This window comes from Echinops telfairi, unplaced genomic scaffold (genome assembly GCF_000313985.2).
Source record: "Echinops telfairi isolate 266 unplaced genomic scaffold, ASM31398v2 ScPeMD7_7424;HRSCAF=8462, whole genome shotgun sequence".
NCBI lineage: Eukaryota > Metazoa > Chordata > Mammalia > Afrosoricida > Tenrecidae > Echinops > Echinops telfairi.
The window spans coordinates 92,497,903-92,505,722 of record NW_022111324.1 but is presented as its reverse complement, the minus strand read 5'-3'; positions in this window follow the sequence as shown (position 1 = coordinate 92,505,722).

The window sequence follows — 7,820 nt, the reverse complement described above, 5'->3', positions numbered from 1 at the left end:
GAGTGAGCGAGCGAGCGAGCGATCACCAGAAATAAGCAAACAAAAAAATAGATCTGCCCCCATGGAACGGTAAATGCGTTTTCAGCAACAGCGGCCTGAAATGGGAACCGTATTTGCCAAGGGTTACCTGCTCAAGTTCTCTCATAATCTTTCATTCCCGGTGCTGGGTTTTCCCCCTCATTAGGAAGCCCAATTTAATTTCTTGCTTGACCTGCATGGTAAAAATAATTACATACAGAGATTAAGGCTGCACGGCAAACTGAAGCACAGAGCGATTCCGCCTGGGCCTTTAGTCATCACGAGGCTCCGCCGCCCTAAATAGAAAGCAGTGAGAAGATTTCCCTCGCAGACACAGAAATGAAACCCGCAGTTCATCGCCAGCCCCGAAGCTTGTGAGAAGCCTGGACGTGTTTGTGAAAGGCAAGGGCTAGAAATTAAGATCCGGCTCGTGCGTTTGATTTCCTGAAGCCAAAGACAGCGTGTCCTTCTGAATGAAGGATGCCCTCCCCACTGGCCGATTAGCACTAGGGGAAGATCGCCAATGTAAAACACTGACATCAGGGCTGGGGCCTCCAAAGCCCGGCTCGGGCTGTAATGCCACATGCCATTACCTGGTGCCCAAAGAGGGGCACAAAGATCACCTTGGTGAGACAGTACAGCCACCTCCAACTGGCACTCTCTAGAATGCTGGGCCTTTCCACATTGGCTGGGCCCTCCAGGATTGGCTGTGTGAACCGAGTGAACGACAACATGGCCATTTTCACAAAGAACTTTATGGCTCCACACAGACGGGTTGGAGAGTTGGAGGACTGGCCCAGGTGGTGAGAGGTACTTGCAAGATCAGTACCCCAACCAGTACTCCGGAGGCTTCAGAAACACCTGGGCTTACTCGGACTGTTCTTAACAGGAATGATTTGCAAAGCTGTCATTTAGGGGATGGTTTGGAAGGTTACTTTAAAGAAACTCAGGGATTTGTGCAGAAGCTTGTAGATTCTTAATGTCAGGTGTTAAATCTTCCACTGGTCTGATGCGGTGCTCAGTAGGTGGGTCGGCAATGCACACACACACACACACACACACACACACACACACGAATCTTTAAGTGTCTAAAATCATACTATCTCGACACCTCTAGGATCAGTAAACTGAGTCATGTTTAGGTCTACAGTTTGCTTCACCAGTGCACCAGTGTGTCCCACAACATACTGTGTTTTAGGAATTTGCACATTAGTCATATTGTGGCTGTCACAGAGACAGCTATTCTCATTTCTACTTTTCAAATGGGAACTTGAGACTCAGGTTGACTTGGCTCAGACCTCAGAACTAGTGAGTGAAATTGTGAGCCCAGAACCCAGGTCTTCAGGGTTCTAGACGGTCCCACCACACAACTCCTGCCGTGCCCTGTGGGTTACCTCTGACATAGATCAGAATGAAGATCGGCAGGGGCCAACCCAAACCCTCGTAGAACCTGGTGCCTTCCAACAAAGCCCAAACTGGAAATGTCAGTAGAAATATGCAACCACAAGCTGGGCATTGAGTTTTAGATTATTTACTTAATATGCGGGCTTTAAAAACCAGGAACGCCCTGTCTTGCCAGAAAGAAACATTTCTGTTTCATAAATTTGGGTTTATGTCACAGCATAGAGTTTTCACCCGCCTGTTTTTGATAAACCAGGCTCTGGCTACCTTGGATTAGACCTGAGGGAAATATGGGATGCTTCCCTCACCCATGTGCAAATGAAGAGGTCCAGATGTAAAGGTCACTCACCGTTCCTCCCACAACATCACTAGCAATTTTTTCATCTGTGGTAGCTGTGTGTTACTGCGATGCTAGATGCTATGCCATTAGTATTTCAAAGACCAGCAGGGCCACACATGGTGGACGAGTTTCAGAAGAGCTTCCAGACTAAGACAGACTAGGAAGAAAGACGCGGTGGTCTACACAGACCATTGTTTGATATAGTGCTGGAAACTGGGCCTCATAGGTTGGGAGACTCTCAAAATACATGGTGGCCACAACAGTGAAATCAAGCATGCCAACGATCATGACGCTGTTGAAGGAGGGGCAACATTCCATTTTGTTGTACACGGGGTTGCCATGGCTCAGAGCTGGCAAGTTCCAGTCCCTTGTTGTGGCCACTGTGTATTTTGAGAGCCTTCTAAAACTAGAAGGCTCATCTGCCAGCACTACATCAGACAATACTCTGGTTCCAAACCACCGGGTTTTCGTTGCCTGATTTTGGAGAAGTAGCTCATCAGGCCTTTCTAGTCTGCCTTGGTCTGAACCCCTTGCTGAAACCTCTCCTCTAATGGATGCTCCTGCTGTTCTTTGAAATACTAGTATCATAACTTCCAGGATTGCTACAAGACACAAGCCAACACAATATGACAAACTGACAGAGGGGTGGCAGAGTTCACTCAGATAGTCTCCAGATATACTGAGATACCATCCAGTCTTACAGCCTGTCTGGTCCTCGAATGGGCCCTCTCCAGGAGTCTTGCTTTCCACTGCGGGTGGGGGCTCTTAAGTTTGCCTGTATCCTCTGTAGAACCCAGCAGGACTCAGGCCCTGTTAGAAGTTCCAAAATATGTGTTCCTAGTGATCTGCACGTGGAGAGATGGGGGCTGTGAAGATGTGGGACTTGAGACACAGTCTAGACTTGAGAAAGTCCCAAGAGTCAATTCCAAATTCCTGCACCTCAAATAACTCTAATGTAATCCTCAAGATGGCTGATAGACAGGTGGACGAAGGACTGTGTGGACTGTCTCCAGTTGACCATTATTCCAGCGAGAGAAAAACTCACACGCAGCCCCCGACCATGACCAATACTCCCTAGTCATGGTCTAAATTTTGAGCATATGGTTCTGCTAACTGTAGCTTTTACTATAGTGGCATGTACATTTATATCATTTTATGTGAAATCAGAGTGAATAACCTTTTCCCCCCCAAGATAATAAGAAATGTCTCTAGTATGCAACCAGAATGTATCCTTGTAGCCAGTATATATCTTTAGCCCTTGATATTATATATTATTATATATATTATATATAATCAGGTCTATCTATTCCTTCTCAGAACTTTATGAGATAACGTCAAACTTACTCAATTCCCCTGGCATGCTTTCCTCACCTCGCTTGATTGTACTCCACTTGGTAATGCTTGTAATATTGCTATCAAGTCGTCTTCTGCTCAAGGTGATTGATTCCACACGTGTTGGAGTAGAACTATGTTCTATAGGGCTTTTAATGGCTGATTTTTCAGAAATACATCACCAAGTCAGATGGATTCAAACCTCCACCTCTCCATTATTAGGTGGTAGTGCGGTAGAAGGAGGGCATCGGTATGGCATGCAAAAGCCCCCAAGAGTTGACCCTGGCACTCAAGGAGCAAGCTGAAGCTACATGTTGGGCCATCCTAGAGGCAATGTAAGCTCTTGGCTGACACAAATGGTTTGCGCTCCACGAACAACTTAAAGATTGATGTTTCAAGCTTACCCACGGACACTATGGAGGGAATAGTCCAGCAAGCTATCCCCATAAAGAGAATCCTAGGATTCAGTTTTACTCAGTAACACATGGGGTTACCATGAATCAAAATCAACTCTCTGGAAACGTGTGTGTGTGTGTGTGTGTGTGTGTAGACAATGTGTGGGACTCTTATGGGTTAGCTAGGTATCCCAGGGGGTAGAATTGATTAACATGCTTGACTGATAACTGAGAATTTGGAGATTAAAGGCTACTCAAAAGAAAGCCTGGCGAAATACTTCCAAAAACTCCGTCATTGAAAACCCTGTAGAGCACAGTTCTTTTCTGAGACACATGGGGTCACTATGACTTGGTTCACTTGGTTGTTGTGTGCATGTGAATTCCTTATGGGAGATCTACTGATTAGCCCCAACTAAAAAGTCAGAAACTCCAGAGAATGTGGACTTCTGAATGAGGGATTGTAACCCCAGAAATGACTGAGGTGATTTCTCTTTGTTATTGTTTTTTAATGCAGCCTTTCTTATGGAGTGAGATACCCCAGCCAGGCTCTCAGCCAGGATAGTAGGAGTCATGGTTCTGCTGCACAGCCTGGGACTCTCAATAACGCAGAGAAGAAACGGGACAGAGCAGGAAGACAACAGCATCACTGCCTTCCCTGTGCACACGTTACAGTTTTTAACTAAGGACACGTTCTCTCCACAGGCTGTTTCTGGGGCTCAACACCAAGCTACCAGAAATAGGAAGATAGAAACCAAAGGAACTCCCAGATTAAAAAAAGGTATTACGTTGGGCGCCATTTGTGGGGGAAGCCAGGCCCCTACAACTAATCACATGCTCAGTAGGCGCAATTGTATGGTTAAGATATATAAAGATTATAGCAAAGTCATAGAGAAATAGGTCTCTCACCTCCACATGTACCACAAGAGTAGCTGAGGTGAGCATGCTACCATGAAATATGTCTGACTTCTTTATTTTACTCTCTTTCTCTCTCCCATCTCTCCTATTTTTCTATGACTTTGCTGTAATCTTCATATATCTTAACCATTATATTGTGCCTTCTCAACCCGTGATTATTTGTGGGGGACTGGCTTCCCCCACAATCCATCCTCCAGGTTTTCAAATCAGATGTGACTCCAACAATTGGTCATTATGGAACACTTAAGATCTTGCTGGATGGACCGTCAGATGTCTGTGTTGATCTGATCTTTCATCGTCAAAGGGGACTGGATGAGCAGGAGAAAAAGAAATGAATGAGAAATAACAGGAGAGCTTGGTAAAAACTACTGTGATGTCTCCCAGATACTGAGTCACAAATCGTGTATGATCCCACTTCATAGTGACCCAGGCTTGCTGTGGAAACCAATGGCAAAGAATGAAACTCCAGCTATATCCTTTTCTGGCATCCTTATTTGTGAATCAAGGTAAGATTTGTTCCCTTTGTATATACATCTACATGAGTCATTGGAGCTCACGAAAATATTCAAAAGTCCAACTTGTAATTGGAATCAACAATTCCAGTTAGAAAACAGCCACATAGATGGTGATTTGGAATTTAAATGGAAACATACAAAAGAATGGTATACTTCCTGAAATTATAGAGGGATGTGGAAAACCAGAGGGGCAGTTCTACTCTTTCTTAGAGGGCCACCATGAATGGGCTCAGGTGCCCAAAGAGCCATGGTGGTGCAGTGATGAAGCGCTCACGTATTAACTCACCAGCTGTGCCAATCTGCTTCCATTAAAAGCTGTATAGTCTTAGTGAGTTCTATAGGGTCACTATGACCTGGAGTCCACTTGATGGCAATGCTTTTGTTTTTGTTTAATTTTGGTTCTTAATTACCAACGACTATTCTAGGTGTTTGATTGCTGAACAAAATGAATCTGTTTTCTTTACAGAGCTTATATTCTAGAAAGGAAGACACATAGAGCAACCTTTTTTAAAAAAAATTTTTTATTGGGGGCTCATACAACTCATCACAATCCATACATACATCAATTGTGTCAAGCACATTTGTACATATGTTGCCATCATCATTCTCAAAACGTTTGCTTTCTACCTGAGCCCTTGGTACCAGCCCCTCATTTTCCCCTCCCTCCCTGCTCCCCCCTTCCCCACAATCTTTTTAAAGTAAATTAGTTTATTAGAATTTATTAGAATAGTCTATAGAAGAGTGCTATAAATAACAGGACTGGGTAAATGGCTCCCCGGGCAGAGGGTTTGGGAAAGACTAAAACCCACTGGCATCGAGGCGATTCAAACTCAGAGTGACCCAATAGGACAGGGAAAAACTGCTCCTTCAGGTGTTTGAGCTGTAAATCTTGACAAGCGCAGGCAGCCTTATTTCTCCCAAAGAGCGATGGGCTTCAGTTGCTTAACTTGCAGCCCAACACGTAGCTCACTACACAATCAAAGCACATGTTTAGGGCAGAGCCAACTTCAAACAAAGTGGCAAAACCGCTTTCTGGTAAAAGTGACGGTTGCGCAGATGTCGAGGAGGAGGGGCAGAGCTGGGCGGATCTCTGGGGCAGGAGCAAAGCTGACCCAGGGCACAGCTGGGTAAGGTCCAAGGTGGAGGGCACCTGAAGCTATGGAGGGTTAGCCAGGGGCCACAGTGGCTGCAGTGAAGGGACAGGAGTAGTAAGTGGCTGAGTCTAGGGCTTTGGGCACCTCACATGCCATTGTAGGTATTTGGGCTTTCATATTGACAGAAGATTCTAGAATCTAGACTGAAAGATTCAACTCCAATTGTGAGCAGATCACCTTAGCTGATGTATTGAGACTAGACATTGGGGGCAAGGGCAAAGGCCAGCGAAGAGGCCACTGGGGAGATGCTGATGACTCAGATGAGGGTGGCCCTCGCAGCTACGGTAGCAAAGTTAGCAATAAACAAACTTCTGATATTTTCAAACATCATTTTCGAAGACAGAACTACTTGTAGCACACTGCTGGACCTGGTAGGCGTCACTGAAAAGAAACACCTGTGTAGCTTCCCTCACCTTCATCCGAGAAGGGGGCCCAGGGTCATTGCCGGTTCTACTGGTCCTCACTCAAACTGGGGCCTGCCTGCCACACACCCACACACCCCTGCAGCTCCTTGCAAGCACACCCCTGCCTTGCCACCCTGCCTCTACTTCCTGGCTGCGAGCTCGCCATTTGCCTGCAGCACATGGTTCCACGGACAGAACATGCAGTCAGAACCCTCCCATTTGACCTGGCTGAACTCCCCAAACACGGGGCACTGCCCACATAACAACTCTCAGCCAAGCTGGCTTGATGATGCCAGCCCTGATGTACTGAAGATGAGCAGACTGGGTTCAGAGTGCAACAGGAACGAGAGGGAGGCAGTCAAAAACCAAACCCATGGCCTTTGAGTGGCCTCTGATGCTTAGAGACCCCAAAGGACAGAGTAGACCTACGTCCTGGGGTTTTCACAGCAGTGCAGCTTGACACGGTGGACTACTCTACTTTTCTTCCTCAGAGTAGCTGGTGAGTTGAAGACTAACCTTTCAGTTAGTAGCCAATGCTTAACCCAGTGTACCACCAGAGCTCCGTAGAGAGGGGGAGATACTCACCAGGAGAAGGGAAAGAAATGAAAGTAGGGGGTGGGGGGTGGGAACCCAAACAAGCAAACACATTGCCATCAAGTCAATTCTAACTCCAGGACCCTATAGGACAGAGTAGAATTGTCCCTGTGGGTTTCCCCAGGTATAAATCTTTATGGGACCAGATAGCCTCATCTTTCTCCCAAGGAGCACCTGGTGGGTTTGAACTGCCAACCTTGTGTACAGAGTTACAGCCTTGTAAAGCCAAAGGGGGCATTCTAGGCTGCATATTACGTGTTAGAATAGACTCAATGGCTGGAAGTTTTCATTCATTTCATGTGCAAGGTCGTGGGTGGCATAACTGGTTTGTGCTGTGCTGCAAAACAAAAGGTTGGTGGTTTAAATCTATCCATTTGTGTCACGAAAGGCCAAGGGATCTTTGTAAGATTATCTCATGTAAGATGACAGCCATTGATACCCCTGGGGAGTGTGGCGCTACTCTGACCCACATGGGGTCACCATGAGTTGGAACCGACTGGATGGTTTCTTCTGTTTAGTTTGCTGCAGGCATCACCTATCTGCAGGGGAGGCTTGGGTGTTGTTCTGATGCTGAACAGGTCTTGGCAGTGTTTCCAGACTAAGACAGAGTAGTAAGAAAGAATAGGCAATCTTCTGCTAAAAAGTGCTCTATGAAAGCCATCGGTTTGATATGAACCCTACCATGGGAGGGTGCTGGACTGGGAAATGTTTTGTCCCACTGTGCATGGGGTCAGCAAGTCTCAGAGACCCAC